General features: G+C 43.9%; 1 protein-coding gene and 1 long non-coding RNA gene across 10 annotated transcripts in view; one reads left to right on the forward strand and one right to left on the reverse strand.

Moving 5' to 3' along the window:
- FOXP2 (forkhead box P2) overlaps positions 1–12,374 on the reverse strand; it is a 351,241-nt gene extending 338,867 nt beyond the window's left edge. For 2 of the 9 annotated variants that reach the window (XM_083574484.1, XM_083574482.1), the window contains exon 1: positions 10,643–11,363. The gene's annotated coding sequence lies outside the window, so the exon portion shown is untranslated. Of the gene's footprint in view, positions 1–10,642; positions 11,720–12,256 lie in introns of those variants that run through there. The other 7 variants (XR_014539275.1, XM_083574490.1, XM_083574491.1 and 4 more) reach the window with 7 other exon arrangements.
- On the forward strand, positions 73–19,606 carry LOC310743992. Its single transcript, XR_014539311.1, has 3 exons — positions 73–238; positions 8,225–8,273; positions 19,173–19,606. It is a non-coding gene; the product is annotated as an uncharacterized lncRNA (long non-coding RNA).
- The last annotated feature ends 4,262 nt before the right edge of the window (positions 19,607–23,868 follow it).

A 23,868-nucleotide genomic window follows, 5' to 3' on the forward strand; every position in this document is an offset into this window, starting at 1 on the left:
TTGGGAGACAAGGAAACTAAGTAAAAAACTGAGTTTATGCAGAAACTTAACACATGAACTATTTGATGATTACAGGAGTGTCCATCTTGTGGAAACATTAACATAAAGTATTAAAAAGCATGACACACAAGATGGAACTTTGTGGCATCTTGAGGCAGAACGATAGGACCTTCCAGAAATGAATGACAGCACCAGTTTCAAAGTGTGAAATATTCCCATGAATCAAAAACATGAATCTGTAAGTGGCCATCAATGTTATATATTACATCATACTCATCAGATAGCAATGGCTTTGTACATTACACAGGTTGAAGTATTGGTCACATATGAACACGCCCTTTATTTATGAACAGGCACTGGCTGCCCTATCATTCTCTCCAGAAAACACCTGCTTTTTGCAACAAAGGTACACAGTCTAACTTCTCCTACTGACAATTAACTCAAAAGAGGAATGTTGGCTTCAGAAGGAAGTATGAAAAAAAGGAATCATAATGGCACAGGGCCAGATTCAACTAAAAAGTTGCACTAGTCGGAGCCACTGCAACTTTTCCCACTAGTGCAATGGGGCTTTCCCCCTCCCCTCCAATTAGATGGGGCAGTCAGGACAACCCCAGAACAGCACACCACAGGGAAGATCACTCCATCAAGCCATCATAAATGCTTGCAATTATGGAGCAATCTCCTTAGAGCTACTTCAAATTCCATCCACAGTTTAATAATTGCCAACTAGTTACAATTTTACAACCGTTGTTGGTTGTATTTATAATATAGCATGTGTGTACACTACAAAGACTTGCGCTCTGGAGACACATATAAGCGCATTGTGCCATTTCATATAGTTCCACCTCTTAATCAGAGGACTATGGAAGTGGCTGGTTGGCTACACTTGACAAGATCACATGCATCCATGTTGGCCTCCCATGATCTGCAGAAGGAGCTTAGCAGTCAAGAGCAAAGACAGAACTTCTCCCTCTCAGTCCAATGAATGGCTACCAATGCACCCAAGCCAATTTATCAGGCAATGTATTTTCCTTGAGCAACTGCCCCCCTCAACGAACAAGATAAAGATGTAAAGAGGTACACCAAGACAAAACATAAAATCCACTAAGAACATACCATGAGAACCATCCTGCTGGGTCAGAATAGAAGTCTACCAAATCCAACAGTGGCCAGCCAGATGCTTCTGGAAACATGTTTCCATAGCTGGGTATGATTGGCAGCAGTCCTTAATCTCTGCTATTAATCAATTCTCTACCCCACAACTGATTGTCTGAAAAATACAGCTACTGAACCCAGGGGTTTCACATAGCTAACAGCCATTTATAGGCCTATATTCCATGTCTAATCCCATTTTAACGGCACCAAAGGCCGTGGCCATGAACACATCCAGTGGCAGTTAATTCTATAAATCAATCATGTATTGTGGAAAGTAAAGGTAAAGGTAAAGATACCCCTGACCAATAGGTCTAGTTGCGGACGAATCTGGGGTTGCACGCTCATCTTGGCTCTATAGGGAGGGAGCTGGCGTTTGTTCACAGACAGCTTCCGGGTCATGTGGCCAGCATGACTAAGCCACTTCTGGCGAGCCAGAGCAGCGCACGGAAACAACGTTTACCTTCCCGCCAGAGCGGTACCTATTTATCTACTTGCACTTTGACGTGCTTTCAAACTGCTAGGTGGGCAGGAGCTGGGACCAAACAACGGGAGCTCACCCCGTTGCGGGGATTCGAACCGCTGATCTTCTGATTGGCAAGGCTCTGTGTTTTAGACCACAACGCCAACCGCATCCCTATTGAGTAAAGTAGTTGACCCCAAATTCTAGTATTATCAGAAAGGGAGAAAAACTTCCACTTTATGTAGTTTTTATAAATCTATCTCATGCCCTCTTATCTTTTCTACTAAACGAAAAGCCCTCAAACAGGTTAGCCTTTTCCCATAGAGAAAGAGCTCCTAATTCAATCATTTTGGTTGCTCTTTTACGCACCTTCTCCAACTCTACATCCTTTCCGAGACAAATTATTTAAGTTGCTCTCTCATAACCACCCTACAGATTTATACAACAGCATTATAATATTGGCAATTTTGTTTTCAGTCAATTAACAAATAAACGTGATCATGGTACAGTATTAGCCTTCCTCAATGCTGTAGCACATAATATTAACACCACAATCCCACGACCCATTTCCTGGGTATTCACAATCACTTCAGATACTATCAATGTAGCTGAAGTTAGGAGCTTTTGCCCAGATGTGCACCACTTTAAAGTTTTAAATTGAACTTCATTTAGCATTTTCATCAACATTCATCCAGTTTGGAAGGATACTTTTGGTGTTCATCACAGTCTACTTGGGTTTTCACCACAATGGATAATTTGATGTTATCCACAAACCTGAGCAGCTCACTGCCTAATTCCAGATCAATTCATGAACAAGTTAGACAGAACTGTCCTATTATAGATCCTTGGGTACCCCTATGAGTCATATCCCCTATTTTGAAACTGTTTGATTTATTTATATCCTCAGGTTTCTGTTCTCTAATCAGTCATTAATGCATAAAAGGCCTGCTTCTTACTCTATGAGCATTTAAGTTTATTCAGGGGCAATTTGTCCATAACATGAAATTAAAGTATATAATGCTTATGAGAATATATGTATATATTTGAGAATACCTTCAAAAAGTATTCTCAAATGTGCGGAACTTCCTATTGCAGAAGCCACACCAATTCTACCACAGCAACCTTATTCTTCTATGTTTAACAACTCTGGCTTTAATTATGCTTCTCTACCAATTTACCCAAGACAGATGTTATGCTAATGGACTTGTAATTTCCCAGCTCCCCCTGGATCCTTTTTTAAAGATTGGTGTTTATGCTGGCTACTTTCCAATCCTCCAGCACAGAAACTGATTTTAGTGACAAGTTGCATATTTTTGTTAGAAGATCTTCATATTAGGGTATATGCCATTCAGACAGCGTGGCTTGATGATTTTAATTTGTCTATTTGCCCTACAACTCCATCTCTCATCACTTTAATTTGGCCATTCTTCCGACACCCTCCCAGAAAGCACACACAGTTCAAACCCACCTATCTCGATCCGGTATCTTCAATAGCAAAGATCAATGCTAAGTATTTGTTCAGCTTCTCTGCAATCTCCGTATCCTCCAATAATCCTTTCATACCTTTGTTATGGACTAGTCCAACATCTTCCTGGGATGGTTACAGGCTTACACTATTTGTTTTAAGGCTTCTAAAATATTATTTTATTGTTACCATGTTCTTGCCCCTGAAGCAAAACAACAGCATCTCAATTTAAAATACAGTGGTACCTCGGGTTACAGACTCTTCAGGTTACAGACTCTGCTAACCCAGAAATAGTACCTCGGGTTAAGAACTTTGCTTCAGGATGAGAACAGAAATCGTGCGGTGGCAGCGGGAGGCCCCATTAGCTAAAGTGGTACCTCAGGTTAAGAACAGTTTCAGGTTAAGAACAGACCTCCAGAACGTAGGTCTGTTCTTAACCTGAGGTACCACTGTAATACAGAAATTAAAATAAATTTTGAAACAACCTCACAATTGACACTTTCAAAGCTGCTAAACGACCCCTACAAAATTGAGCAGAATTTGTGATCTTTTATATTTTCCTCATGTCAGGATTTACACTTTTTAAAGTATGCCTTATTGCCTTTTATAGCTTGCTTGACTCTTGCTTGTTAGCCACACCAGTTTTCTTTTGGACTTTCCTGCACCTTCCCTAATCTAAATTATATATTCTATCCGAGCTGCTATTGTGGTTTTAAATAATCTCCAAGCATCCTAAAGATATTTTGCCCTCTTCACTCTCCCTTTCAATTTCCTTTTAACAAAGCCTCTCATCTTTGAGAAGTTTCTTCTTCTGAAGTGAAATGTGACCATTGTTGGACCTTCTGGGCAACTCACACTCATATGTTGAATCTGACAATTCTGTTGTCATCGTGTTTAAACCGTTATTATGAAACTTAAGGCAGACAGTATGTTAGACCTGGAAACCACAACTAAAAGATATTTGGATAGAAAAAGACTTACTGAGCTGAATGTTATGTTCCTTAATTAAATTTATGCTTATGTTTGACTGTCTTGGTGTGTGGGTGGATGCTTAGGTAACTATATCTAGCCCCATGTGTCTGTACTTGAGTAACAATAGAAAGATAGAATCCTGTCGCTCTTTCCAAGTCCACTAGGTGATAGCAGCAGGTATTTTAAAGGAATTCTGCACTCAATGGAGTAGCTGAAAGACTGACCATAGTTACCACCCATGGATAGACCAATGTGAGGCTCCCTGGGAATATCACAGACCACTCTGAGGAAGAGTTATTTGCCCAACGACTCAGTACAAACTCAGAGGTGCTCAGACCTTTGTATCTTCTACAGATTACAAGTGCCCAGTAGTCAGAATTATGACAGAGTCCTTTGTATTTACTTTGGGGAGAAAGAAGGCCTAAGCATAGTTTAGTGCAGTGTTCTGTAAAGGCGCCAAGGAAGCACTGAATTCTAGTCTTCTACTACATGACAGTTTTGGTGATCAGCATCATCCTATTTTTCATAACTTGCTCTAAAAAATCGATGCCTTAAAGCACTTGGTCATTTTATTCTCTTTTTTAAAAATGGGTCAAATGTCAATCCTATTTAGACCCATTGAAGTCAATGAGCTTAAGCAGAGATAAATGTCAGAATGATTAGGAACAGACGAAGCTGTTATACTGATTCGGCTAGCACAGTATTGCCTGCATTGGGTGATAACAGTTCTAAAGAGTTACAGATAGGAGACTTTTCCAACCCTACTGGGAAATGCCAGAGACTGAAGCTGCAATTTTCTGCATCTAAAGCATGTGCTCTACCACCAAGCTACAGCTCCACCTGAACTCTGATCCTAAGCAGATTGGATCCACAATGCAATCCTACACATATACTCAGAAGTAAGTCCCACCAAGTTCAATGAGACTTGCACTCAGGTACGGCAGCCTATGTCAGTGGAAATTAGGCCCCACCTAAGTAATGGATCAGGACGCGGGTGGCGCTGTGGGTAAAACCTCAGCGCCTAGGACTTGCCAATTGCATGGTCGGCGGTTCGAATCCCCGCGGCGGGGTGAGCTCCCGTCGTTCGGTCCCAGCTCCTGCCCACCTAGCAGTTTGAAAGCACAATTAAGTGCAAGTAGATAAATAGGTACCACTTTATAGCGGGAAGGTAAACGGCGTTCCGTGTGCTGCTCTGGTGCCGGTTCGCCGGAGCAGCTTCGTCACGCTGGCCACGTGACCCGGAAGTGTCTGCGGACAGCGCTGGCTCCCGGCCTCTAGAGTGAGATGAGCGCACAACCCTAGAGTCTGTCAAGACTGGCCCATAAGGGCAGGGGTACCTTTACCTTTACCTTTAAGTAATGGATCATGACATAACTTGTCCTGCTAATTTCAAGGGGCACTAAACTTATTATGTATCCAACCTAACATATTTTTAAGCAAGGGTTTCTTCAAACAATATGAATTTTATACATGAAAATCATTGCCACGTGAATGGAAAAGCATAATATAGAGTGCACTAGCAATACAGTATGTTAGGCATACTGTGAACTATTACATGCAATGATTACTGTAACAGCTCAAAGTTTAATGAGAAGCAAGCCCCATTAAATTCAATGGGACTTACTCCCCCTATCCCTATTATGTGTGCTTAAGATTGAAGTTGGCTTTTGCTTAAGAATGAGTTTACTTCTACCATTTCAGTTTTGAAAGCTTATATATAACCACTATCTATGAAAAATAACAATTATGAAGTGATACAATCTAAATCTAAATCTAAACTATTCAGTGTTGTGTATTTGTGTTAAGGACGGTTGAGATGTATGCCGCAGGACTCGTACAATAGACCATTTATATTATTTCTAGCACACCATTGACAAAAGCCTCAGAAGAGTAATCAGTTTGAGTGCCCCAAAATTAGTATTCAATATTTGTAATGGAACTGATAGCATTCCAAGTTTAACTATGATTTGCAATTTTCTCCACTGACAATCATACCAAAGTACTTCTCGGTGACCTGTGTCCTAAATCATTTTCAGTTCACAAAAGTAAACATCACATTCATAATTTGACTCAGACAACACACAAAGATACATTATTCAATTCTTAGCAAGAACCTACCCCAATATTAACCTAGTAAACAGTAACACTTAGTTCCCAAATGCTAATAAATTAACTTTGGTATGCTGGAGAAGCAAGCTGAGAAGCAATTATCTTAATTTCGAAAGAGAGAGAACAACAGGCCTAACAACAATCAGATAGCATAATTTTAAGATGAAATACTTACGATCTGAATCACTTTGATCCTAAATATATTTACAAGGCAGCAATCCTAACCCCATTTACTTACAAGTTTCATTCACTGGAACAGGGTAAACATGCTTTAAGGCAGCTGTAAATTTGCTTAAACTGAATTGCTTTAGCTTAATTTGGTTATAAAGCCTAAGTGGCATACACAAACAACACAACAATCAGGAGTCCGGTACTCTGGTCAACCCATCACATTTTAACAGTGCTTGTAGCAAACATCTTCCAAAAGTATAGATAGGGTTTTCACGCTGCCTACAAACATGCACCATATCTGAATGTAAGTCTCATTTTCAATTAAATAAACCAGCTTTTATATCACATTCCTAGAAAGAACTTGGAAACAGTACTGCCTACAGGCGCACTAGTTTGTGTTCTTCCATAACAGCAGTGCCCCACCTCCCTTCTTTCCTTGGTTGCCACTCAGTGGCCTAGCAGTACTTTTTTATCTTCTCCCACCTACCTCCTCTATTTGTGGTAATTAAAGTATGGTCACATTCTACCTAGCACCTAAATCTCAGGCAAAAATTTTAAGTATACTCTACCACAATCAGTGGGGTTTACTTCCAAGTATATTAAGCCTCACAGACATTGGTAACGTATTTAGGATTAAGGAGAATAAACAATTAGCACCAAGATTCCAAAACATAACATCGTGTAAAGTGTTTTAACAAAACATTTATGTTTTTAGACACATAGTTACAAACCGTTTACACATATGGCTATTCTGCAATCTTATCTACTTTAAAATATGGGGAAAATATATTTTTTTGTTTAAAAAACAAGAGGTAAACATGCACTGGAACTCACACGTTTATTCATTTTCTTTCAGTTACCAATAAAATCATAATAACCGCTTCTTCTTGGCAAGTAAATTTCATTGAAGTTAATAGGCTTTATTTCCAGAAACTACATTTAGGAAGCCCAAACAGGCAGTCTACAATATGGCAATTTCATAAGCAGTCTACAAATACAAGTGAAAGAACTCCCAAGACCCAATTAAACCACTCCACTTAACTCAGCGTAGTCTAATAAACTACTCCAGTTTAACCAAGAGACAGATCAAGTCATTTGTTGGAATGTTTTATAAAACTTTACCAAAAAATACCAAGCACTCCCTACTTTTCTCCCCAAAAAAAGCAACAGAATAGGATATGATCCATATATTATCATTTAAAATGCATGTTGTTTTAATTTTAATTTAATTTTGCACTGTGTAGATTTTTCTACTTTAAGTCGCCTCAATATTTTTTAGTAGCAACCATCATAAAAACCTGAGTAAATAATAATAACTGGCAAATAATAAATCAATGTTTCCGATGTGTTTTCATATGATTCTAGTATGGCACAGTCGCAAAATGAAGAATACAAATAGAGCTCTCATTAGCCTGCACTGATCTTCAACAGATGATGCTTACTATACAAAATAGTCAGTAATACCACAACCAATTGTTTTAAGGGCCCATATTAGATAATCTGTAAGAGTACAGACAGCATTTAAAAAAAATTTAGTTGGCAGTCACATGATATTTTGGATATGTCAAATTTTAATATGCGAAGGAAAATGAGCCTTTACAAAGTAGTTATTCCAGATAACTAGATTTGCTTGCGCAAAATATTACTATCAATTATAATTTTGCACGCCACAATATTTTTTTGAAAATGGTAGTTGCGCATACAGTGGCAAGAACTGTGTGCATACTACAGTTTATAGTATGTTCTTTAAAATGAATATATCTAGTATAGCAACTTAAAGTCTAACTTTATAAAAAAGAGATCACTTGTATGTTTAATGTAGCATTAGGAAAACTACTTTAAACATTAATGCACTGTAATATTATTAGGCACAATACTTTTTTTCTTGACAGGTTTCATTTATCTGAAGCAGTAGAGAAGCAGCAGCAAAATACCTAACAGGTAACATTTTTGTGATTTATCGTCAATTAATAGTGTGCTCTCTTCCACTTCCCCATTTCACTATAGAGTGACTAATAACTTGATCCATCCAACCGAAGTATATCAAGTATATATCAAATATCTGGATCTAGAACAGCAAAGGAACAATTAAAAATATGGCATGAATTATTTTACACTGTGATCCTAAACTCATGAATGTGGAATTGGTCAACACTTATGCCACAAGAACTGAGTTGTGGAGTAACACAAGCATCAAGCTGCAATTCTATTCATACTTACCCATGAGTAAGTCCCACTGAATAAAGTGGAACCTACTTCAGAGTAAATATGCATAGGACTGCATTACTATTTAAAACAAATTTATATATATATATGAGAGAAAAATTATTGGAATTGAACTATCTATGTAAGAGGAAGATCACTGGAGCACTGAAATCTCTTACACTCAGTTGTGTAACGTATTTCATTTTCTACTTCAAAAAAGAACTCTCTCTTCTGCACTGTGAATGCACTGCGAGTGCAGAATAGTCACTTTAGTAACTTTTCCTTAAAGCCCAGTTACCTTCACTCCTAATCATTTGTTGCCATCTGTTATAAATGTATGGGTTCTTTTCAACTTGATCCCACAATCAACTGTTTTCAGTAGAACAGGTACCCAGATGCAGAAAATTCACTCTGACAATGAAAGCAGACCACAACTTCATTTGAAGCAAAAGCTGTTGTACAGTATTTAAGCCCATATATTAAAATGCCTGCTAAAATGTTTTAGTGAAAAGTTACTTAGACACAGAAACTACATCAAAGAGCTACCTTGGTTTCACCGGGAACTCTGCCCTATTTTTTATTCATCCTTACACTAAGACCTTTTTATGTTTGGGTAATCACTCAGAAACTCGAGCAAAAAAAAGGCAGCTAGCGTTTTGTTTTATTCCTCACCTTCCCTGTCCTTACGCTCACAACTCCACAAACAAAGCTCAACATGCCTTAGAGCCATTTACCTACTTGATCTTGAAAGCTCTTAAAATTAAACTTTCACAACTTTCTTGCGTTTTGAATTTCAAGAGTGAAATTCAGGAGAAGACTCTCCCACAGCAAAGGCAGCAAAGAATGCCTCCGGAGCTCCATACAGGTCTGCCATTATTATTTATTAATCTAGCGTTGTAGGCCAACGTTTTTTGTTGCTGTTGTTCAAGGTGAACACACTCTCTCCAGCAAGAACAATATATATAAATAAATTTTAAAAAAACCCACTACGAAAAAGGTGGTGTTAGGAGACCAAAGCAAACGGCAGCAAACTAGCTAAATATATAAATAAATGAAAGGAATGCAGTAACTCGTCCTGGCCAGAGAGGGTACAGGCGAAACACCATGCACGTGCAACTAACTGATGGAAGGAAGAGAAGTCAGTGAATACTGCTACAGCCCCCCAAGTGTCACAGCTAGGCCCGTCTTTCCACCCCTCTTGCTGCCAATTTCCCTTTTCCCCTCCATGCATTAGGGTCTGTCTGGCATGGAGGGAAGTGGGGTGTCTCGCTGCTCCCCCAAAGGCACACGTGCTCCCCGCCCCATGACTCTACGCTTGCACCTCCCCAAGAGTGACACAAGAGGAGCAGGCTGGGAGAAAACAACACCGCACTCTCTGGAATACCACGCCACGTTTTCTCAAGATCTTATGAAAACAGCCGGCATTTAGGTGATTTTTAATACACCTTTTACTTGCAGTGAGCAACTGTTAAAAGTCCGCGCAGGCCAAGTTCGAGAGTTTGCAAAGATCACCTGTACTTCAAGCGCGCACAAAGGTGCAAACACCCACCCACCCAAGTCTAGTGGCACCTCACGATCTTACATCAAATGCACTACAACTCAAAGCACATTAAGTCTGCTAAGTCTTTGAGGTGCCACGAGGCTTTCGGGGGGGGGGGGGTGTTTGCTACCCGAGCCGAAGATCGGGTGCGTTAAAATGGGGGGGGGGTTAACACCCTGCCTCGATTAATTTATAACCAAGAAGCCCTCCTGCAAAAACAAAGATGCATGCAAAATTAAGTCTCCGTGTGGGCGTTTGCTTCGGCGAAAGAAAGAAAAGAGGGGCAGGAGTGGGCCACAGCGTTCGCCACCTGCTAAGAACAGACCTTGACACATGTCACCCTGGACACATGGACACGCCATGTTCCCTGCGGCTTGCAGGCAAACTTTTCTTGCAGCCAGGAGCAGCTGGAGAGAAAGCGGGAGGGGGAGGGGAGCCGAGAGTGAGGGCAGGAGGAAAGTAACTAGTCAAACCCCAGACTGAAGGGACGGGGTGGGGTGGGGGGAAAGAGAGAGAGAGAGAAGGGAGGGGAATAGTATTTATATATATATTAAAAAAAACTTACCAGGAGCGCACACTGACTGAGCAGGGTCCCGAGGAGATGGCACGGCGGGGGAGAGAGAGGCAGGCGGTGCACTCGCTCGCCGCGCGCACGCACACGCAAATACAAACACACCGAGGGAGAGGGGAAAGTGTTTTGCAGGAGGAGCTGCCGCCGCCGCCGCTGCTGCCAGGACGCGCCAGAGGAGCCGCGGGGTGGGAGGGGGAATCCGAACGGAACAACAACAAGAGAGAAAGAGAGAGAGAGAAGCAGCAGCGTCTCTGAATGGGCTGGATATTCCTCCGCAGGCGGCGCTGGCTCTGCGGCTCCCGGGGCCTGGGCGGCAGCAAGCAAAGCAAAGGAGCCGCCGACCGAACAGCAGCAGCAGCAGCCGCCGCCGCCAAAGCTGAGGCAGGAGCAGCAGCTGCGCGGGGTCTCGCGTTCTCTCAGAGGCTCGCGCTGCTTCTCGCGTTCTCCCTCCCCCTGGGTGTGGGGCTGGCTCCCTCTCTCTGGATGGAGGGTGCAGCTGCCTCTCGTGTGTGTGTTTGTGGAAAGATTCAGATATTTTTTTTTGGAGGGAAAAAATGCGTGTGCACGCACGCCCCCCCCTTTTTTTTGGGTGGCAACGACTCTTTAGGTTGTGTTCCTAAAGTTGTGTTCCTCTAAGCCAGGGAGGGGCTGCGAGTTTCTTCCCGCCGCCACCAGCACTCCCCCCCCCAAAAAAAAGTGTGGCGGGGTCAATCTAGCAAGGTTCCCTCGCCCCCGATGCTGCAGCCTCCCCGCTTGCCAGCCTTCTCCCGAGCAAGGAGTCCTGCTCGCGGAGCAGGATATTATTCGGATTCGCAGTGAAGCGTCCTCCTTGACGTCAGGTCCACCTGCTATGTAAACAAACCACCCGAGAAGTTGTTTGCTCTCCTCTCTCGCTCTCTTTCTCTCTCTCCCCCCGCCTCCACCCTCGCGCCACAACCAGGCTAGCAAACTGGAGAGGGGAAAACAAAAGCGTCGTGTCAAATTGGTTGCGCCACAGCAGCTTTTCGGGTAGTACTCCAAAGGAGCAAGCGGGAGGGGGGGCTTATGCGAAGTGGGGGGGGGAGAGACTTCTCAGGAGGAGGACAGGAAGGACTACAAGAGCCCTTTAGAAAGCCTGCTTTGAAGCGTTGGCACGGGGGGAGGAGGGGGGGTATGTGTGCAAATCTCCTCAGACTTGGGCCGCGCTTTTCAGAGTTTGGTCAAAGCGCGCGCGTTTCAGACTCCCTCTCCTCCTCTCTCGCCCTGCCTCTCTCTCCCTCTCCGGAGGTTTAGTATGCCAATAAAACTCAGGAGCTCAACTCTGACCTTCAAGCACACCCCACAGCGAGGAAGGCGAAAGGCAGCGGGTGGCCCCACACGTGCTACACTAAACACCCAGCCCAGCTCTCCTTGCAAAGAAAAGCGTGGTAAATCCCGCGCCAGCAGGTTGCCTGCTGCGTCCTCCTCCTTCTCCTCCTCTAAAGGCGGGAAAGAATGAGAGAGACGGGGGTAAATGGAACTGACGCCTGGCTGACAGCTACGCTCCGATGCCCCCCCTTTCCCCTCCCGTTTGTAGGTCCCACAGCGGGGCTTACACTTAGTCAAACGCACACAGAACCGCAAACTTACAATGTCCCCCTGTGCGTGTCTCCTCAGAAGTTATTCGTTCAGTGGGGTGGGCTTCCCGAAAGGACATTTAGTAACTCCATGTCAGAAAGCGCTGTCTGCTGTCGAGTAAGTATCCCCGAGAATGAGGGTGTGAGAGAGGCACACTGCACATGCTCGGTGGCACTTCGGTTTTAAATGGAACTCCGCGCTTTCCAAGCCTGAGCGCGCCTGTGGCGGATGTAAGCCTTGCGCGCGCGGCCGCCTGTCCGGTTCGAACTCGCTGCTAGAGCGAAACTGGCTCCCTTGGCTGAGCTCCGGTTTCGCACACTAGAGAACCGACAACCCCCTTCCCTTCCGCCATAGTTGCTGGCCTCCAGGCAGACGACTAAGGCCCACCGAGCGCCCGCCCGCCCTCAAGAAAAGACGACGAAACTTTTTGGACGAGATGCAATTAAAAGACCATCCATCTCCTGCGTTGCAATGGCTAATAACGTCAACAAAAGCCAAAAGGGTCTGGTGGTGGCACCTCTAGCTAGCTTTACTGCACGCAACGCGAACAACTCCGAAAGTGCATTGTAACTTTTGCTCGGGTCTGGCAAGGGGTTTCCCGCTGCGCTTTACACACACGCCTTGCAGAGCCATGAAAACGGCCAGGCAACCGCCACATATCCTTCCCAACACCTTTCAGCCACGGATCGCGTTTCCAGCTGAAACAGTTGTTGCCCCTCACCCCAAAAGCAGGGGAAGGGAAGCCTGATCAACGGTGCAGTACTGTACTTTAATTTTAAATACATGCGCACATCAGATTTTTCAAACCGCGTGAGCATATGGAAGCGCAATCTAGACAAATAAATTCAAGTATTCCGGCTTTTTTTTTGGCTGTGAGAAAGTTTCTAAAAGCAGCAAAACAAAATGAAATACCCGCATCGCAAGTTTCTAATCGTTCCACTTGATTTCATATTTCTGCATCATTTTGCAAGGCTAGTGCTTGGTTGGTGATTAATTAAGAAGTGAAAAAGGAAATCCTACATAAAAATCTCGCGGACTTGCCTTGGATTTAATTTGTTGGTGGGACTTTTTGAGCGCTTTTAAAGAGAATTCAAAAATTTCTTTTAAATTAACCGAAGATCTGAATGGAACACGACCGTCGCTCAGAATTAATGCGAAGTGTTTGTTTTCGGCTTAGCGTGTTACGCAAATGGGGAAGTTTCTCGGGACGCAGATATTATAGGTTGCCCACCGCCGGTTGGAAAGCGCGCGCGCGGTGGATAGTGGTGGGGAAGAGTATCGGAAAGGACAGAAAGGAATTACTATGCAAATTTTCCCTTTCGCTTGGGATTTGGACGATGCCCACATCTTTACTCATAAGATAAAAGCAAATTTGCCCTGGTCCCCCACCCCCCCAGTTCAAGATTTCCCTCAAGAAACCGGAGAAGGTGAAAAAAACAAAAGTCGGAAAGGACTCGGCCACACTTTGCTGAACTTTCCTTTTTGTGGGGTTGCAATCGCTCCACTGCCGGAGAAGTGCAAAAAGGTGCAAAGACTCGAACCATGTGCGTCTCATGTTTGGATAATTATTGGTGGGGTTTTTTTTAAAAAAAAAGTGCGTTCTGCAAAGCAGCTATTCCCGCCATTCCTCTGGCATACTTTTCGGAGTGTGTTTGGAGGCGCCTGGGCAGCAGATGAGACTACCCTTCCCCTCCCTTGCTCAGGTCTGAGAGGCAAGGGAAGGCGGGGGAAGAGAAAGCAGGAGGAGGTGCGCAGGACGCAGGTTTTGCGGAGAGCCGAGGGCTCTCTCCTACCCAGATTGCTAACTCTCAGCCAATAGGGCTCCACCGGGTTCGAGAGGTGAAAGTTCAGCCCAAGGGCACGCGCACTCCAGGCTATTGACTGCTGCAAGGCGCGGAGTGCTTGTTGATGGGTGGTCGTAAAACATCTTCATTTTCCTCTCGCAACTCTTTTTGTCTTACCTCCGCCTTCTTTAATTGTCCGAGTTGCTCATAAACCTTGATGGCTCGTTAGCACCGCGAGCCTAAGAGGCACGTTTACTTGGGAGGAAAGACGCACTGGTTTCAATGGGACACTTGCTCTCTCTCTCTCTCTCTCTTTGTTTTGTCCCCCCCCCCTTTGATTATTTGTTACTTCAAAGAGGGGAGTTCTAAGCCTCGTCCCTAAATGCATTTATTCGGCCGCGATTGCAGCGGGGCTTGCTTCCGAGGAAATGTGCCGTGGAGCGTTAGGCTGCGTCGCTAAGCATACATGGTAGGGATTACTTGAAACCATTCAGGCACTTATATTTTATTTTATTTTACTGCCAAGCTCATTTGTTTAGGATCAGGGCGTGAGTCCTGCGACTCGGGGGTTCCTCGAAGTTGAGGAAACCACAATAATAAAAAGTTTCTCTAAGCAGTGTGGGCGCCAGACATCAAGAGGAATCTGGGGGCGAGATGAACGGAGAACGAATACTCCAGTTCTGGGCAGATCTTAAGTGCCTCCAGACAACTCCCGTGAACCTTCAAACGAAATAATTCACCGAGCGGGAAAGCAGGCAGCTCTCTCGCTGGCAACGCGCAGCCGGCAGCCTTGGGGCGCAAGGTAGTGGTTTTCTCTCTCCTTCCCAAGCGCGGCGCCCGGGCCAGGCGAGAAGGCTCCGGGGCAGCGTGGGGATGTTCTCCCCAAAGGTCCCGATCTCCCGGCAGGCATGTCCAGAGCACAGTTTCGGCGGCGGGGGAGAGTCACCCGTTTCCTTTCGCCATCCTTTTTGTGCGTGTGACGAGTTAAGCTCGCGGACCAAACAAAAAGGCGCAGGAGCTGCCCAGCCTGGAGCCCAGACAGCGGCCAAGTTCGTTTGGCTGCTTGATCCGAGCGTGCTTTTCTGACATGCAGCCGCCGAGTCCAACCCTCGCCCGCCCCCCATTGAAAAGACAGAGGAGCTCAAACTGAATCGTCCCCTTGCTTCAAAACCTGTCCCAGATCTCGCGCCTCTTGGAGTTCCTCGTTTCGCGTTAGTTTTAACTCAGAATTTTTAGACTGCCTTTTGTTTCAAAGGAGAGCTTTCAGATCTCTCCAGTTCCCGCAGATAATCGCCTTGTTGTACTCAAGGGGGATACTACCCACCTGGCGAGACGAGGTGTGTGTGTGCGCGCGCGCATCTTCTCCTGAAACTGGATTAGGAGGTCGATCTTTAGTACATTTTCTTAGGAGTAAGGATTCCTTACTGTGGCAACAACTTACTTTGAAGTTGACCTGCTAAAAAGGGAGTGAGCACAGTGTGCTGTTGTTGTTGTTTGTGCATGGCAAAGTGCACCACGCAATAAAACACACAAAACAATTCCCCCCCCCTCGCCCCACCCCAGGGTTCTTATACTTTTTAAATCAAAGTGGTTATTACGCATGAATTACCCCCTTCACTTTCTGGTTTAAATACAAGCTGAGTCCTCCCCCGCCCGCCTTTGTTCCTGTTTTGGGCTTGATATTTTCAGTCCAATCCGAGTTGCATTCTATTCCTCGCTTCAAACAACCCTATTTCAAACGTCTTCTTTTAATTAATTTAATGTATGTCTTTTCCTTGCGGCTGTGTGTAGATCAGATTGCCATTTTTCATTATGATTGTTTGTAAAGGCAAGGAACAAAACAATAAACACGGTGTTCTTCAAAATGGGATTATTCCTCTCTGCGCGCACACACACACTTCTCCCGCCCGCCCCCAATTGTTAACGGAGATAGTTCGGGAAGGGAAGAACACGCCGGCTTTGAAAAACCGAAATCAAATCAAGGGGAATCTTCCTTAACAACAGCAAAGGAGTGACTAAATTGGTGGAGTTACACCACCATCTGTCGTTAAGCTTCGGGACTACAAAACTCGCGTAATAATAAATCTTAATGAGAGCTGGCAACCCCCCCCCCCTTTACCCATCTTATGCTTCCCTGACAATTAGACTCACATGTAAAGCGCACGACATTGGGAACTGCAGTTTACCCTTCACAGAGCAATTCCCAGCACCCGTGACAAACTACATTTCTCATGATTCTTTGGGGGGAAAGTCATGCTATGCAGCATCAGTTCCAGCTTCTAACTCCACTTCCTAGTGGTGTTCATGTAATAACATTCTGATGGTGTTCCAGCTGTGTACTATGCAGTCTGCCCCGTCTTCAGGCATATGGTGCTGGGCATCTTTTTTGTGCCAGCAAATCCCTTCCACCTTCTCCAAGACTGAGCTGTTCCTGCTTGTTCTGGGTTGTTGCTGGACTGCGGCTCTCATCACACCTCTCCACTGACCGTGCTGGCTGGAGCTCATGGGAGTGGGAGTCCAACAACATCTGAAATGTCACGAGATTAAATAACATCTTCCCCAAAGTATCCCGGGAGCTGTACTTTCTACGTGGGGCTATCTTTGAAGGTGACCCAGAAACTACAATTAATCTAGAATGCATCAGCTAGACTGGTGACTGGGATGGTCACCAAAACCATATAACACCGGTCCTGAAAGACCTACATTGGCTCCCAGTAAGTTTCTGAGCACAATTCAAAGTGTTGGTGTTGACCTTTAAAGCCCTAAACAGCCTTGGCCCAGTGTACCTGAAGGAGCATCTCCACCCCCATCGTTCAGCCCGGACACTGAGGTGCAGCTCCAAGGGCCTTCTGGTGGTTCCCTCGCTGAGAAGTGAAGTTACAGGGAACCAGGCAGAGGGCCTTCTTGGCAGTGTTCTTCCACCCTGTGGAACGCCCTCCCATCAGATGTCAAGGAAATAAACAACTATCTACTTTTAGAAGACATCTGAAGGCAGCCCTGTTTAGGTTGTTTTAATGTTTGATATTTTATTGTGTTTTTAATATTCTGTTGGAAGCCGCCCAGAGTGGCTGGGGTTTAAGTAATAATAATATTATTATTAGGGTGCTGGGAATTGTAACTCTGTAAGGGATAAACACTAGAGTTCCTGGGGAAAGGGCGCACTTTCTGTGTGCTGTGTACACAGCCTACTACTTTTCTTCATATACACAATGGACAATCCAATCCTAAATATGTTAACTCAGCAGTTAGTCCAACTATGGCACCTTACTCCAGAATTATTTTGAATATGTTTGCAGTTGCAAAAGTCCTGCAGGATTTCCCGCTTCTCTTTTCCATAGCCCACAGCATTCTGTCCAATCTCTCATTGTCACTTGAAGATATGTGTAACATCTAACCTGTGAGTGCTGTTCAGTGCTCTGATCAGCCGAGGGTCTCCAGGTAGTCAGAGGGCCTTTACAGAGGTGGCACCTACAATAAAGAAGAGCCCGCTAGGCATGCACTAACCACATTAGGGTTTTGGCATATCTTAAAAATAAATCTGTCCTCCCAGCATAAGAGCCAACTCCTAGGGAAAGGGCTTACCTGGCGGGGCTTACCTGCCCCCCCCCCAATATTTTATTCAAGTTGCACTTCTGCCTCCCAGGCTTTTACTGAATATAAGTATTGGTCTGGCACATAACACTATTTGTTTACTGTGGAGACTTCACTTCTAATTAAAGCTGTAAAAGAAGAAATTATTGTATTAGAGTTTATTGGTTGATAGTTGTATTATGTTTTGTTATTGCGGACAACTTTGTGTGTGTGTTGCTGGAGGCCATCACAAGGGGGCAGAAGGAAAACAGAGGGGATATTGCATTTGGCACATTTTGACTTCAAAATCTGAGTTCCCTTCTTTGGGGTAGGGCCCCCAAAAGTGTAGACCATCCTTGCCTACAGTTGGTGACTATACCATTGCTCCATGGTGTAAAATATAGTCCAACGGAGTCCTCTCAGGGTGACTGATGAACTCTTCAGGAGCTGATGGGATGTGCTCCTGACCTCAGCTTCTTCACTTCTGCCTTCTCTCAAGGCACAGTTCTACCTTTAGTAACCCCCAAAAAGGTGAGGTAGAGGGTGTCCCAACAGTTCTCTCAGGCTATTGATGGTTCTTTCAGGAACTGATGGTACTGTACTCCATGGTGTGGGCTTGCTCGCTTCTATGTGGTCCGTTTGGTGTTTGCCCCCCCCCCCCGGGCAAAAAGCAAAACAAAACACTTTAATGCAGGCTACTTTTAAAAACAACAAAAAATGTTAGGACACAATCCAGAAAACAGTTACACCAGTTACAATAGTTACATTGTTTTGGGATTTTCATACATTTTAAAGAAATCATCGAACAATAATACAAATGTATCTCTTTAGGCTAGGCATGGCCAAACTTGGCCCTCCAGATGCTTTGGGACTACAACTCCCATCATCCCTAGCTAACAGGACCAGTGGTCAGGGATGATGGGAATTGCAGTCCCAAAATAGCTGGAGGGCCAAGTTTGGCCATGCCTGCTTTCGGCTGACATAATCCCACTAACCAAGCTGACAGTACACAGCAAAAAAGGAAGGTGGGAAAGGGCAGACACCAAAAAGATCCACAGGATTCTGTCAGTTTTATTGGAAGGATTTTGAATGATCTGTTTCACGGAATGCTGTGCATTCTTTAATTTTTCCATTAATCTATCTATCATTACATTTATATCACGACCTTCCTTCCAAAGGACCCCAGGACAGCAAACAACAATGAAGTAAAAGCAATACAATTAAAAATAAAATAAAACATATTCAGAACATTTAAAGACATTAATAACATTTAAAAAAAAACATTTTAAACTATGTAGCACAAGCACAGCAATAACGAAAGTGTTCTTGAATGTATATAGAAAACACACTCTAGGGCAACAATAACAACTGGAATAAAATTAGCAATCAAGCCAATTTATAATGCAGAAAAACAAGTAACACACAAGACAATTAATTTAAAATCGGAGTCCAGTGAGTTATGAGCTGGTAGCTAGGAAAAAGAGATTCCAAACATCCTATTAGGGCTGCCATTATCTGGGAATCTGAAGCTTCTATCAGTTTTCTGTCAGTGCAATTTTTGTTTTGATTTGCAGAAACAAATAAGTGCCCCTGGCTTGTAAGATTTGATGGATTTCTTGTAAGGTGGGCATCTCCAGTTCACAACACACTCCTCCACCATCAGCATCTAGGTTGGTATTCATCCAGTATAGAATTCTGTGTGAGCCTGATCTCTCCAAGATCAGCAGAAGAAGTTCTGCCAGATGCTGTGTGCTGGGAGGTATTGCTTCCAGCTGAGCTGCTTCAGCAGGGCTTACCAGGGCTTCAGAGAGATGGAGCAGAAGAGCAAGTGGTTTAACAGCTTCAGGAAGGAAGCCTTTATTCTACCAGATACAGAAATACTCCAGTGAGACTCAAGCAAACCACGTTTTGGTCCAACAACTCTCACAATGTGGAGATTCCTCCGGCTGAGCTTTTTGGGTGGTAACAGGCACCAAAAGCGAGCCTTGACTTGTTTGTTTGATAAATGTAATTTTTTGTTGTTCCCTTCGAATTCAGCATGTTTGCTTAGAGCAAAGAGGGCTTATGTTTTAATAGCTGCAATTGTACAGCTTATTGAGAGCTGCTTCACTTTAGCTCATTCTACCCATCACATCCAATATTCCTGCATTGCATGGCCTTTGCAAGTTTGGGGAAACATATTGCTGCATTTTTAAAAATAGTGCCTTAGTATTTGTGGAAAGGGGGAGATTATGCTGTCAAGAACTTGTGAAAGATCATTGCAGTTGAGAAATAAATTGAACACATTCCTAAATGTTAGCAATATTTCAGGGGTGTGTGGATTTTATACTTACCAAAGCCTAACCACACAAATCCTTAATGTGCAGGAAACCTCCTATTAAAGTAGGTAAGGATTGCAAATATTCAAAATGAATTTTCAATAGCACTTGAATTGCATCATCTTCTGTACTGGATTAAAAGTGGGATTTCATTGCTAGATCCCAAAGTTTGCATGGAAAAGCACCCCCCAAAACAAGGGGTTCAGCTCCTCACGTCCCCCATTTCTGAAACATTACCCCTTCTGTCCTCCCCCCCCTTTTTTCTGGTGCTACCACTGCCAGAATGTACTGCTAGTATTCAATTTAGCATCATGATGAAAGTTATTTTTAAACTGAGCAGGATGATGATTGCTACCTCAGGCATGGCTTTAACAAAGTTTAAAATGTCTGGTGTTTTAGATTCATCCTTTTAAAGAATAAAAAGCATGTGTATTTATTTTATTATTTTATTTGAATAACGTATATATCACTTAACTACTTGTCTCTTGGGACGCGGGTGGTGCTGTGGTCTAAACCACTGAGCCTTGGGCTTGCAGATCAAAAGGTCGGCGGTTCGAATCCCTGCAATGGGGTGTGTTCCCGTTGCTCAGTCCCAGCTCCTGCCAACCTAGCAGTTCGAAAGCACGCCAAAAGTGCAAGTAGATTAATAGGTACCGCTCCTGCAGGAAGGTAAACGGCCTTTCTGTGTGCTGCTCTGGTGTCAGTGTTCCACTGCGCCAGAAGCGGCTTAGTCATGCTGGCCACATGACCCGAAAAAACTGTCTGCGGAAGCGGCCGAACGCCGGCTCCTTCGACCTGTAAAGTGAGATGAGCGCTGCAACCCCAGAGTTGTTTGCAACTGGACTTAACTGTCAGGGGTCCCTTTACCTTTACCTTTACTTGTCTCTATGTGGTTTACAGAGATACAATACCTAAAATAAGAATCAGTTACACTATAAAATCAGACTTCAGTTAAAATGCTTGATTGGAACAACAACAACAAATTCAGTAGGCACCAGACGTTTGTTAGGGCACATTTGCTAGATTTTGTTTGTCTGATTTCACCTGGAAAGGAGTTCCATTAAACTGGGCTCACAGAGCTCTGGGTGGATTTGGGTGATGCACTCAGACCATGGGTGGCTGCTAACAGTGATTCTGCTGAAGGTCTCAATTATTGGGCAGGGATATAAGGAATAAGACAATCCTTCAGGAATCCTGACCCAAATAGTTAAGGGCCTCGTAAATTAGTACAAGAACTCTGAACCTAACCTGGTTGCAAATGGGCAGTCAGTGCAGATTTTTGAGCACTGGCTTTATGTGCTGGCGATAGTCTGCAGGAACCATTTAGCAAGCAAACAGAAATTAAATGTTGGGGCTTGAGAGCCACGGAATATGTAGCTCAAGCACAGGGAGGCAATTTGTCCCTTATGAAGTGGTCTGGCAATGTTGGAATGCTGTGTGAGATGAATTTAATTGTTCTCCATTGCTCTGTGCTGCAGCTCTGTACTACTGTTTTCTTTTTTTCTGACGCTGATTGTTTTTGTGGTTTCTATTTCCAAATGATTTCCAAATGTACAGTTTTAATTGTTATATTTCTGTCACCTACCCTGGGAACATATGGTAAAAGGTGGGCTATGAAAGCAAGTATATAATGAAATAAATTGTTCTTTTGGGCAAATAAGCAACAGGGAAGTACTTGGAGTCAGCAGCTGTCAAAGTTTATGACACGGCATTCACCTTCTAAACTTACTACATCCTCTGTGACCTGAGGATGTTCACTTTGACAGCAAATGGTGGAATATTAGCCATATTTGTCCATGGCAGCAAAAATCTCAACAAGACTGGCTTGAAGACTGCCAGTATTTACTGAGGCAAAGACCGTTTAAAAAGAGAGGCTATTGACATGGACTTTAGTGAATTTGGACAGACAGAAGTTCATATGAGCCATCTCAGAAAGGTAGTTTGTATGTAATGTGCTTGCATACCATTTTAAGCAGAGATCTAATGTTACATCTCTCCCTTTACTACTTTATCAATTAGTGTTCTGTTTCAGTGGTTTGACATCTGTAACCAATATAACAGTGTTTTGCACAGAAGGGCATCCCCAGTGTCTTACAGACTGATCAACTAAGTGCCTTTGGTGTGTTGAAACGGACAAGGGGAGGCACTATGAGGGGCAGTAGTCCAACGGGGATTTTATTTTGTTAACTGTTAGGATTTAGCTTGCCTAGAAAAGTCGTCTGTAAATGATTTAGTCCTATTGAACTCAGAAGAACTACAGTACACTGCCTGGTTTCCTCTGAATGATCACTACTATGGTTACTGTTATTAACATGCTGTCTTGCTCACTGAACGCTGCACTTGCTGGCTAACCCCCCACCTCCACCCCAAATACATGAGTTACATTGCTGTCACTGGGCCATGCTCCCATATAATTCCCAGAAAACATATATCTGAAATAGATGGCTGGTGAAATACTCCCTAGGAAAGCTATACTTCCTTTTGCTGCACAATTTCTCTGGAATTCGTATCATTTTAAATTTGAAGTTCTGCGTGCTTCCCTTATTTTTATTCAGAAGATTTATAAAGCACTTGACCAAAAAATGTCTCCAAGTGGTATACAAAGATGCAGTGAATGGTAGTTTCTAGTGGCCACTAGAGCTTCAAAAGTGAGTATGAGCAAGTGACTTGCACTTCCTTTTCTGGTAGTTCTAGGCCAGGGGTCAGCAAACTTTTTCAGCAGGGGGCCAGTCCACTGTCCCTCAGACCTTGTGAAGAAGAAGAAGAGTTTGGATTTGATATCCCGCTTTATCACTACCCGAAGGAGTCTCAAAGCGGCTAACATTCTTCTTTGCCTTCCTCCCCCACAACAAACACTCTGTGAGGTGAGTGAGGCTGAGAGACTTCAGAGAAGTGTGACTAGCCCAAGGTCACTCAGCAGCTGCATGTGGAGGAGCGGAGACGCGAACCTGGTTCCCCAGATTACGAATCTACCGCTCTTAACCATTACACCACACTGTGGGGGCTCAGACTATATTTTTTTTGGGGGGGGGGAGAATATGAACGAATTCCTATGCCCCACAAATAACCCAGAGATGCATTTTAAATAAAAGGACACATTCTACTCATGTAAAAACACACTGATTTCCGGACCGTCCGCAGGCTGGATTGAGAAGGCGATTGGGCCGGATCCGGCCCCTGGGCCTTAGTTTGCCTACCCCCGTTCTAGGCCTTTGCTGAAGGGTAGAAGCACACATCTCCTTTGGTGGGAGAATCCTCTCTGGATGTGAGAACTGTGCTGTGGGAAGCCACTTGTTGTAAGCCAGCAGTCGTAGAACAAAGCCAGAAGTAAAGACAGAAGGATAACCAAACAGAAAAGAACTCTGGAAGACCTTGTTGGTCAAGAAAAGCTTAATTGGAACAGAAATCCCTAATATAGCTGTTTCTTACAAGGAGGATCCAATGGCCAGCCGGGCCAGTCTTGGCCTAGAAGATACTAAGCAGCCCTAGAAAGATGTTGCAACATATACTTAAGTGGCTTATCACACAGGATAATTGCATGCAGAGCTGAAGGTTGCCAGTTCAAATGCAAGCAGCTCCTAAAGGAAAACTGAGCATCTTCCTGTTTTGGATAACACTCAAATGGAGAGGGGGGGAATGAATGTGAGTCACTGGTGCTCCCCCACCTCTGTGCTTCTTCTGAACATTCAGAGTAGCTCATAATTAGCACCACCACTTCTTCTGCATAACCAAAAGTAATTAGCACCCAAGGAATTGGAGAGGTTCAAGACAGACACAGAAACACCAGAGAGCAAGTAAGGTGAAAATGAAGGAAGGCTACATGAGAAATGTCCATAAACAGCTGGAGAGATTTCTCGAATGCAGCATGGCAATAATACCACAATCAGCTTTTTACGTTTCTTTGTGTTTTTAAATCCTACTCATTCCCAAAGGCTCTGATTTATAGTTGCAG

The sequence above is a fragment of the Podarcis filfolensis genome (genome assembly GCF_964270895.1).
Source record: "Podarcis filfolensis genome assembly, chromosome: 10".
Classification (NCBI taxonomy): Eukaryota; Metazoa; Chordata; class Lepidosauria; order Squamata; family Lacertidae; genus Podarcis; species Podarcis filfolensis.